This window comes from Chlorocebus sabaeus, chromosome 25 (genome assembly GCF_047675955.1).
Source record: "Chlorocebus sabaeus isolate Y175 chromosome 25, mChlSab1.0.hap1, whole genome shotgun sequence".
Taxonomy (NCBI): domain Eukaryota; kingdom Metazoa; phylum Chordata; class Mammalia; order Primates; family Cercopithecidae; genus Chlorocebus; species Chlorocebus sabaeus.
The window spans coordinates 29,660,394-29,671,619 of NC_132928.1; the positions used below are offsets into that span (position 1 = coordinate 29,660,394).

The 11,226-nt window shown below is 40.2% G+C and overlaps 1 pseudogene; it reads right to left on the reverse strand.

The window, feature by feature from the left end:
• Window positions 1–223: 223 nt before the first annotated feature.
• On the reverse strand, window positions 224–10,711 carry LOC119619736 (cytoplasmic phosphatidylinositol transfer protein 1-like; annotated as a pseudogene).
• Between the last annotated feature and the right edge of the window lie 515 nt (window positions 10,712–11,226).

Genomic DNA, 11,226 nt, shown 5'->3' on the forward strand with positions numbered 1-11,226 from the left:
TCGACTTCCCAAAGTGCTGGGATTACAGGCATGAGTCTCTGCGCTCAGCCTCATTTATTTATTCTTGAAGTCCTTGCCAACCTCATCAAATGCCCAATAACAAGGCTTCCTTCCAGGCTTCCTGCTGTGACCACAGAAGATTCCTTCTGTCCCTTGCAAGTCTTACAGCTAACATCTTATGTGATGTTGTGTGGCATACTTAGGGAATCATATGTGAAATTACTTAATCATATGCACACTCAGAGGTTGGAGGAACATGTTTGTGTGACAAAGCATCTTTTTCTATATCAGACTTTTTTTTTTTTTTAAAACAAAGCCAAAATGAAAATATAAAACCCCCTGAGATATCCATAGGAAGTAACTCTGATTTGGGCTGACGTGGCTTATCTGAAGAGTGTGGGCCAAGTACATTCAGGGCAGCTTTTTTTCTCAGGGTCTGGAAGCATGAACGTTACCGGGGCAGACTTTTTCCGGGGCCAATATTTGGGACCTGATGGCAATTTAGGTACATCTCTGGAGCGAGGGGTGATGGAGTGATGAAGCACTAGAAGGGGACTGCTGCCAGAAGAAGGCAGTCGGGGAATGCTTGAGCTAGAAATTGCAGGTGGTACAATGCCAGTTTTCTTCTTGGTGGCTTCCTGAATGGCTCATTCAAATTCTCAGACTTCATCAATTGTCATGTACTTGTTTGGGCATGACTCACTAGGTCATCTGCAGGCGAGGAATGTTGATTGCAAACTTTTTATGTTAGTTTGCTCAGGCATGTTTTTTTCATATTCCTGAATATCATCCATTATGACATACTATTCATCAACCCATGCAAAAGCTCATGTCGTCTTTGACTAACTTGTGTACAAATTGTCCTATTTTGGTCCGAAGCCTCCAGACCTCCAACCTCACTGGCAGTCTCCAGCTTGTAGGAGCACATGATGGGCTGATGTCTATCTATTCAGCCTGCCCTTAACTGTCCCCATCCTGTCTTCTCTGACTTGAAGTGTTTAGGATCCTCAGATTCTTTGTATTAGTGCTCTGGAATTTCATTGCAGACAGTATCAATAAAGCAAACGTCATTCTCTAGGTTTTTGGCTTCCTTGTAAAAAACATTTACTGGTCAGGCATTGTAGCTACAGGTGTGAGCCACCGCAACTGGTTTCTCTCTATTTTAAATTAAAAAAAAAAAAAGTCAATGTATTATAAAGGATATTACAAAGGGTACAGATGAACAAATGCATAGGGTAAGATATGGAGGAAGGGGAATGGAGCTTCCAAACCCTCCCTGGGTGCATCACCCTCCAGGAACCTCCATATATTCAGCTATCCAGAAGTTCTATTTTCATAATTTTTAATGAGGCCTTAAAGTTGCTTTTATGACAGTAAGTTTTTAATATTAGGTGTTATAGTTGAATGGCTTTATGTAATTTTTGATTAAGACTTTTAAATAACAGTCTCTTCAATATTTTTATGTTCAACAATAGATTCTCTTCCCACAAATATATAACAAAATTTAAACCAGTCTTCACAATTATTTAAAGTAATTATAACACTTGAATTACATTGGAAATAACAGCCTATCCTTATCTTCTCCTTATAAATGTAATGTTGAGATTTCTTATGACAATGTGATTTCTATAAAACTTTTTCATATCAGGTATTTCAATATAATAATAAAGCAAAATTTTGCAGAAGGCACTTGCATTGTTGGGATGGTCGCTTAGGAACCACTAATAGCAAATAGGGAGGTGTATCTGACTTACATGATGACAGAGATTTAAGTTGCTGGCTGTCCAGTGCCTGTCAGGAGTTCCCATCCAAACTCCTGGAACAAGGTTCATGGAGCTGCAGGAGGAGTTTATATAACAGGTTCCCAAGAGCATTCCAGCCAGCAAGATTAGGGTGGAGGATGGCAACAAGGCTGATGGCAAGCACTGGGCAGACAGTAGTTGAATCTTTGTTGCTGCATATATTAAATACATCTATATGCCCATTGGTATTGGTGTGTTCTAAGTGACTGCTCTAAAAAGACAGGTACATTCTTTAAAATGTAGCTCTATTATTATTTTGAAGTAATGTAGAGAGCTGGCTCCTAAAGCCAATATCTGAATAATAGATGGGGTGCACTGGTTCAATCACAGCTCACTTCAACCTCAAGCTCCTGGGCTCAAGTGATCCTCCTGCCTCAACCTCCCCAGTAGCTAGGAGCATAGGCATGTGCCACCACACCTGGTTAATTTAAAAAATTTTTTCTGTAGAGATGGAGGTCTCGCTATGTTGCCCAGGCTGGTTTGGAATATCTGGCCTCAAGTTCCTGCCTTGAACTCCCAAAGTACTGGGATTATAGGCTTGAGTCCCTGCTCCCAGCCCAGCTGCTCATGATACTTCACCTCCCTGAAGATCCTCAAAGAAGGCTGCTTAAGGCTGGAGGTGACTCTCTTGGGGACAAGCCAGCCCAGTTGCTGTGGGTGCCAAGGAGATTAGTGTCTCTCAGTATGCCTGTTAATCCATTTGCGTTTTACCAGTATATTTTAGCACCCTGATTAGCACGCTGTAGTATGAATAGTGTCTCAAAGGAGGTCTCCGCATCCCATTTCCCACGCCATGCATATGTGTAATGAGGATGCCCTAAAAACTGGTTGAGCTTAACTATCATCAGGAGATCTTGAAATTCTGTACCTCTAGGAAAGTTCTGCAAAAGAGATCTTCCCCAGTTCCCTCACCCAGGGCAGTAGGTGGGTTGAGGAATGTCCAGTATGGCACCCAACTGTGACCAACTGAATTGTGAAAGCCAATTGCAGTTCTTTGGGGTGGAGTCCAGGCAAACTTCTTCAGTGTGTATCAATCCAATAGAAGCTGCTACTGTGAGTGGAAAAAGGGAGAGATTAAATAATCTGCTTTGGCCAGGTTTGTTTCGAGCTCCTGATCTCAAGTGATCTGCCTGCCTTGGGCTCCCAAAGTGCTAGAATTACAATTTTGAGCCACCGTGCTTGGCCTTGAACTTTATTTTTTAGTGTAGTTTTAGGTTCACAGCAATACTGAGTGGAAACAAGAGAGTTCCCACTGCTATGTCTTCAAGGTCCAGCTTCCATATCATTATCTCTATGAAATCTTCTCTGATTTCCCATAGATGTAAATAAAAGTTTTCTCTTCCAAAATTTCACAGCCCCTTTAAGAAAATTTAACAAGATTTCATTTTCTAATCTGTTTATTTGTCATGTACCTATCTTTTCTTCTTCGCTAGACTGTAAATTCATTAAGGGAAGGATCCATGTCTAATCTGCCTCTGCATCTCCTAACGCCATGGTTCCATCATTGTTTTGGCAAATATTGGAGTATGCATGTATTATTACACCGTGCTGCTTACATATTTATAGATCTGCTTTTCTTATTTGACGGACACCTCTGAGATTATATCTTTATTTTTCTGTGTCTCCCAATGCCTTGAGCAATGTCAAGTATATAGTCAGTGGTGAATAAATGCTTGCTTTTTTCATATGAAAGGAAGCTGGCTGTTCTATGGTAAAATTTCAGCTGAAACCTCAGTAAGTATTAAGTAGTAATCATAAACAATTAAAAATTATGGAAAAGTATAGAAAAATTTGTTTTCAATAGAATGTATTTTTTGTGTTCTCAAAAGCATATGTTTTCATCTCCCAATGTTTCCTAAAGCTTGGTGACCTTTGTGTAGGATGAGACATCTTTCATGGATGAAAATAGATCTCTAACTCTTTGAAATCATAACTTCTTATGACAGTAGAAATACATCAAGGAAAAAAGAGTTTGAGTCAAAATACATCTTTAAAGTTTTCTTTTTCTCAGAGCATTTGACATTTAAAACTCATTATCTCTTGCCACTTGAATCTCAGCGTTGACCTCAAGGATTCTGTAGAAGGTACAGGATTTAGAGGGCAAAGAGAAGCACAGGAAAGTGAAGTGAATGAAAATGAAGAGTACAGAGGTATAACCTGGTCTTGGTGATGTCAAATTCAGACCAAGGGCAGTGGGTAATTTATGGGATGGATCAAAAGGAAAGGGATAAATGATGATGAGAGTAGCAACATTAAGTCCGAAAAGACAAGAAAAATGAGAGGCCAAAGGGCAAGACACACAATAGGTGTGGAGGAAACATTTCTAAAATAACAACTGTGATCCTTTAATTTTTAAAAATTGCACCAATAACTTCAGAATACTAGTAATGAAAATACAGATAAAATTTCCCTTCAACACCATTTCCCTGGAAATCAAATCTTTTTCCTTTTTTTTTTTCAGCCCCAAAGAATGGAAAATATTTAGAGAGGTACAAAACTATAAAGTGTCTCTATAAATAACTACAAAGTTTTGACTTACATTTATTTATAATGTCTAAGGCACAGCCACAAGTTCTCCTCCTCTTGGGAAAGAAGGAGAAAATTTTAAGGGTTGGCTGCTCTTGGCTGGGTGTGGTGGGTCACACCCATAATCCTAGCACTTTGGGAGAATGAGGCTGGAGGATCACTTGAGCCCGCGAGTTTGAGGCCAGACTGGGCAATAGCATAAGATCTGGTCTCCACAAAAATATTTTAAAAATATTAGTCAGCCATGGTGGCATGTGCCTGTACTCTCAGCTACTGGGGAGGCTGAGGTAGGAGGATTGGTTGAGCTCAGGAGGTGGAGGTCTGGATTGCACCATTGTATTCCCAGCCTGGGCGATAGAGTGAGACCCTGTCCAAACAAACAAACAAACAAACAAACAAACAAACAAAAAACCACACACACACACAACAAAAAAATGAGTTCACAGCTCTTATCTTTACTTTAACTAAGTTTAGACATCCCTCCCTCAAGATGATTCTCCTTCTAATCCCAAAATAACAGAAAGATGGAATTAGGTTAAGACAACTGGCTAAATAAATTTATTTCTTCATGCCATCATTTTCATTAATAGGCATTCTAGAATTTTGAGGTACTTATTGTTTTCTGTCTTAACATACATATTAACATTCATAGATGTAACATACCCTTATGAGCATACTTACATTTTGAAAAATCTCCTCTTCACCTTCAAATTGTGAAGAAACGAAGCACTGATAATTCATAATTCATAATTTCCATCCAAGCTAGTGCTACTTCCTAACTATGGACCACATTATAGGCAGGTAGGTGGCAGTTTACATATATTTCCTACAGAATCATCTGTAGCTATAACTTTTCATCTCTAATTTGGAAAAAATAACAAATTCCATGGAATAATAATAATATATTGATAGAGTCTATCTTGGGTATACAGTAATTTATGTATAAAATATCATACATAACTGTTGGTATTTTATTGTTTATAATAGATTACTTGCAAGTCACCTCTCAGTTGGTTAAGACGCAATCATACATGATGTTATGGTTGAGTATGGTTGGTCTAACATGACATTGTAATGAACTATAACCTGTGTAGCCACTGTAAAGACTTTTTCTTGTTGTTGTTGTCATCAAGACTGGAGTGCAGTGGCGCGATCTCAGCTCACTGCAAACTTCACCTCCTGAGTGCAAGCGATTCTTCTGCCTCAGCCTTCTGAGTAGGTAGGATTACAGGTCCCCGCCACCATGTCTGGTTAATTTTTGTATTTTTAGTAGAGACAGGGTTTTGCCATGTTGGCCAGGCTGGTCTTGAACTCCTGACCTCAAGTGATCCACCTGCCTCAGCCTCTCAAAGTGCTGGGATTACAGGTGTGAGCCACCACGCCCAGCCTTGTAAAGATGTTTTAGCCCTCTGACAGTGAAGTCAATGAGGGGACCTTGAAATTGTTTTTGAATGTCTGATTTCTTTTCTTTTTTTTTGAGGCAGAGTCTCATTCTATTGCCCAGGATGGAGTGCAGCGGCACAATCACAGCTTACTACAGTGTAGAACTTCTGGGTTCAAGTAATTCTGTCATCTCAGCCTCCCAAGTAGCTGGGACCACTGGCATGTGTCACTATGCTTGGGTAATTTTTAAATTTTTTTGTAGAAACAAGGTTTTGTTATGATGCCCAGACTGGTCTCAAACTCCTGGACTCAAGCAATTCTCTTGCCTCAGCCTACCAAAGTGCTGGGATTACAGGTGTGAGCTATTGTGTGCAGCCCATTTTCTTACGAAGACCTGAATATCAGCTCTTTGCCAAGTCAGATGGTTTCATTCCACAGGTGCAGTACATTGACCGTGTTCAGCTGGAAGTAGCCAGTTGAGAGAAAATGTCCCAGTGTCCCTAATCTCACAAGATTGTGGAATGAGTCTTTGACAGTGGAGAATTGTAACAGTGAAACAGTAAAAAAACCACCGTAACTAACTCCAGTATTAAGCGGCATTTACCCATTCCTGCACATAGGCAAGGATAATTTTAGAGCACTGAGATAATACACAAAAATAGCAATAATGTAGTTTTAAAAGCTAACTCTGGGATTAAAAGAGAAATATGTAAACAATGAACTCTGTTTTCTTAAAGATTTATAGGAGCATTGTGATCTGACCAAAAACAAAGAAGTTCCCAACCTCCTCGGACCCTGGTTGGCACCCAGATGTCTGTGTTTATTGATTACCTCTTGATCCCAACCCCCTTGCCTTCCCCTGCCCTTAAAATAAAAAGAACCTGAAATTTGTACTGATTAAGATGATACTTTAGAATGCTAGTTCACCATCTTCTTGGTTTTGCTGACTTTCCAAATAAACCTACGTTTCTTCCCACCAACCCTTGTCTCTCAAGTTTGGCTTTTGAGCTGCTAGCTGCTGACCTGTATTCAGTTACATTTTCAATATAAGTCACTATTATTTATCTTGGGAATCCACTGGCTGAAATTCAAGTTCCTTCTCTACTGCCAAAATCCAAAATTTCCATTTCATCAGCTTCAAATGCATTTAAAAATGTCAAAATGCATTATGACAATGTCATCAGATAAAGCCAAAAATACCTTCCACCTTTTATTGTCTTTGAATACCCAGAAAATGAATGAAGGAATAATAGAGATGTTTCTCTAGAAACTTTAGTATTATAATTAAATGTGCCAAACATTTACATGTGGTATTTATTGCACAGTGTTTTATATTTTCCAGGGAGAGAGAGAGATTGGTTACAGTCAATAAGTTGTATAATACCTGAATTCACTCTTTCCTTTCTGTGTAAGTTGATTCCAAGGCATCACAGACCTGAAACAGAGGAGCAGAGGCATAATTCAAATTACTGAGCATCTTCTGCTAACAATGTGTAGTAATTTTTTTACTTAGTACATGTGAACTTAACCCAGAACCTAAGTTGCCTTAGTTCATGTGTACTTAGGTTCTGGGTTTAAAAAATAATGAATTATATCATTCTAGTCTTTTAATTAATTAATTTATTTATTTATTTATTTTTTCTTGAGACGGAGTTTCATTCTTGTTGCCCAAGCTGGAGTGTAATGGCATGGTCTCGGCTCACTGCAACCTCCGCCTCCTGGGTTCAAGTGATTCTTGTGCCTCAGCCTCCCAAGTAACTGGGATTACAGGTGCCTGCCATCACGCCCAGCTAATTTTTTTGTATTTTTAGTAGAGATGGGGTTTCTACTGTTGGCCAGGCTGGTCTTGAACTCCTGACCTCAGGTGATCCGCCTGCCTCGGCCTCCCAAAGTGCTGGGATTACACCTGTGAGCCACTGCGCCTGGCCTATAATTTTTGTTATTTTATTTTACTTTAAGTTCCAGGATACATGTGCAGAACGTGCAGATTTGTTACATAGATACACATGTGCTATGGTGGTTTGGTGCACCACCTATCAACCTGTCATCTGGGTGTGTTTTTTTTTTTTTTTTTTGAGACAGAGTCTTGCTCCGTCACCAGGCTGGAGTGCAGTGGCACTCTAAACTCACTGAAACCTCCGCCTCCCAGGTTCAAGTGATCCTCCTGCCTCAGTCTCCCGAGTAGCTGGGACTACAGACGCGCGCCACCACGCCTGGCTAATTTTTTACATTTTTAGTAGAGATGAGGTTTCACCATGTTGGCCAAGATGGTCTCAATCTTCTGATCTCATGATCTGCCCGTCTCGGCCTCCCAAAGTGCTGGGATTACAGGCATGAGCCACCGTGCCCGGCCACCATCATCTAGGTTTTAAGCCCTGCGTGCATTAGGTATTTGTCCTAATGGTCTCCCTCCCCTATAGCTCTAGCCTACAATTCAAAGTCTAGTAGGGAAAATTTTTTTACTTTTTTGGGACAGGGCCTTACCCTATTGCCCAGGATAGAATGCAGTGGCACAATCTTGGCTCGCTGCAACCTCTGCCTCCCTGGCTCAAGCCATCCTCCCACTTCAGTTTCCTAAGTAGCTGGGACTAAAGGCATGTATCACTGTTCCTGGCCAATTTTGTGTGTGTGTGTGTGTGTGTGTGTATACATTTTTTTTTTTTTTTTTTTTTTTTTTTTAATTAAGAGAACGGGTTTTGCCATGTTGGCCAGGCTGGTTTTGAACTCCTAAGCTCAAGCAATTCACCTGCATTGGCTTCCCAAAGTACTGGGATTACAGATGTGAGTCCCCATGCCTGGTTGAAACAAATATAAATAGGTGGCAATGGAATGTAAAAAACCCCTGTATTGAAGCACTGTGTCACAGGTCACCACCCCTGCCTAGGAGGGAGGAACTTTGAGCTGGGTCTTGAAGAATGAGTTGGAGTTTTCCAGAGAAAAAAGATATCTGGTGGTCTTTCAGGCAGAGGAAACAGCATATGTTTGGGAGTAAGAGTTTTGGGAGAAAGGCAAAGAGTTCTGTGTAACCAAATTAAAAGGAGTGTGTGAGTGTATTGCTTTGAGCCCATTTATGTTTTATTTCTGAACCTACTCTGTGAGCTTTTCTTCTGTCTATTGCTTTCTGAAGTGTTTAAATAAACAATGATTCAAGATAGACCCTACACTTAGTAGCCTTTCACTCTATTGTGGAGTGGGTTAAGATGAATCTCCAGGATATTTATAGATTATGCCTTTAACATGTTCACAATATATTGACTAAGACAAACTAGAAGCATTTTGCTTCTATTTACTTGTGTGAGTGGAAGAAACTGAAGCATAAAGAGCTGTGAATGACTCATTTGGTGGGGGGTGTTAGGCTATAACTTAAGACCTCTGATTTCAAGGGAGACTTTGATTCATATCTGCACATCTTCCAAGATCTACAGGCATTGTTTTCCACAGCACAAGTACCTCACCATCTTAAGGGAAGGCACATAAAAGGAGCAACTATCTCTGCCAACCTGAGATCCTTTTTATTCTGAAAATACCACCTGTACTCACTGTTTACCACCTACCAAGAAAGCAAGTGTTTAACAGCTCAATCTTGGGTATCCACAGGGCCTTAGCCTATACTCAGCACAATCTGATGGGAATTGAAGATCTATAAGACATTTATTTATTTATTTATTTATTTATTTATTTATTTATTTATTTTTTAACTTCTTGGAGTTTGTAATTGGGATGAGATTACCACCCAGTTAGAGCTTAATTACAGAGAGTTGGGCTGGGCATGGTACCTCAAGTCTGTAATCCCAGCACTTTGGGAAGGTGAAGCAGGAGGATCCCTTGAGTCCAGGAGTTCAAGACCAGCCTGGGCAAAAAAGTGAGGCCCTATCTCTGTAAAAAAATAAAATAAAATAAATTAGCCAGGTGTGGTGGTGTGTGTTTGTAGTCCCAGGTACTTGGGAGACTGAGGTGGAAGAATGGCTTGAGCCCAAGAGTTTGAGGCTACAGTAAGCTGGGTTTGCCACTGTATTCCATTCTGGGCAACAGAGCCAGACTCTGTCTCAAAAAACAAAAAAATTTATGGAGGGTTGACTACAGAAGCACAATAATTCTACCTGTTCCTGATGATGGACTTTCAAAACCTTTTTCTGAATCAGAATTTCCAGCTGCCTCCTGAAACATTTACCAGGATATGCCAAAGACCCTTAAATTCAACAGATTCAAAATTAGATTGGTTAACTTTTTTTCCTATTATTCCTACATCAAGTGTTCTCTATTCTATGTTTAGATCTTGGCTAATGGTATTATCTCCTGTTCAGCATGCAAACTAGATATCTGTGGGCCATAAATGACTTCTTCCTTTCTCTAACACTTTAATATCCAGACTACCACTAAGTCATGTTCATTGAATCTTCAAAATGAGTTTCAAATTTCTACTGTAATTTGGTGTAAATGTAATAGTCTGTAATTCATATTATGCCAAAAATGTATAGCTTCTATGCATGGGTAGCAATGGAGGCTGTGGTTGGAACATCTGTTTGACAATGTATGTTGGCTCAGTTTCTTCCGGTTACGCCCATTTCAGGTTAACTCAGACTTGTAAGATTTTGCTCCACTCATGGCTCCTCTCCAAGAGGCATCTGGGTGTGGAGGAAAGCTGACTTGTCTCATGTGATGGGAGAAGTGTATCTGGGGATTGGGAGGTGATGGAGGCATGATACACCTGCTGTCCTCTGAGTTCTTGCTTGTCTCCAGCTGAGGTGTCCTTTGCTTTTCCCTGTGTGTGTCAACCTATGTTCTCACTAAACCATCAGCGATAGAACTAGTCCCACCTGGTCTTTGGTATGTGTTAGCATCTGCTGTTGCTGAGCTCGGACTCCACCATAGTCTCTGGTCCTGTGGCTGCTGCGTTCTGTCTCAAAGTCCCTACCATTTCTTAAGTCCTTGCAGCATGTCCTGCTCCCCTGAGCGGGTGGGAACCTCTGGCTCTTCTGCACTTTACTTACATGCCTCATGTCCGGAAACATGTCTGGGTAGACACTTTCACTGGATGGGTAGAAGCTTTTCCCACAGGGTCTGAAAAGGCCACCTCGGTCATTTCTTCCCTTTTGTCAGACAAAACTCCTCAGTTTGGCCTTCCCACCTCTATGCAGTCTGATAATGGACTGGCCTTTATTAGTCAAATCTTTGCTCCATCTCTGGAAGATGAAGGGCTTTCTCTAGTTTTTCCCCGTTCTGTATGGTCAGGTCATATCATTCCCCATGTGAATGCAGCATATCAACTCCTTTCCCTATAGCTGTAAGATGATAGGACTGTAGGGGAATATGATTTATGGAGGAAATAAGGCCTACATTTACTGTTTTCAAAATAGTATTCTTATTACATATAGACTCATTTATACATACACACCTCTGTGCATTTTTTATTAAAACAAAATTATTACTATACTTATTTTTTGTAACTTCTTTTTTAATCAAACAATCTATTTTGCAGCACTTTCCATGCCAGGACATTCAGATATATTTCATT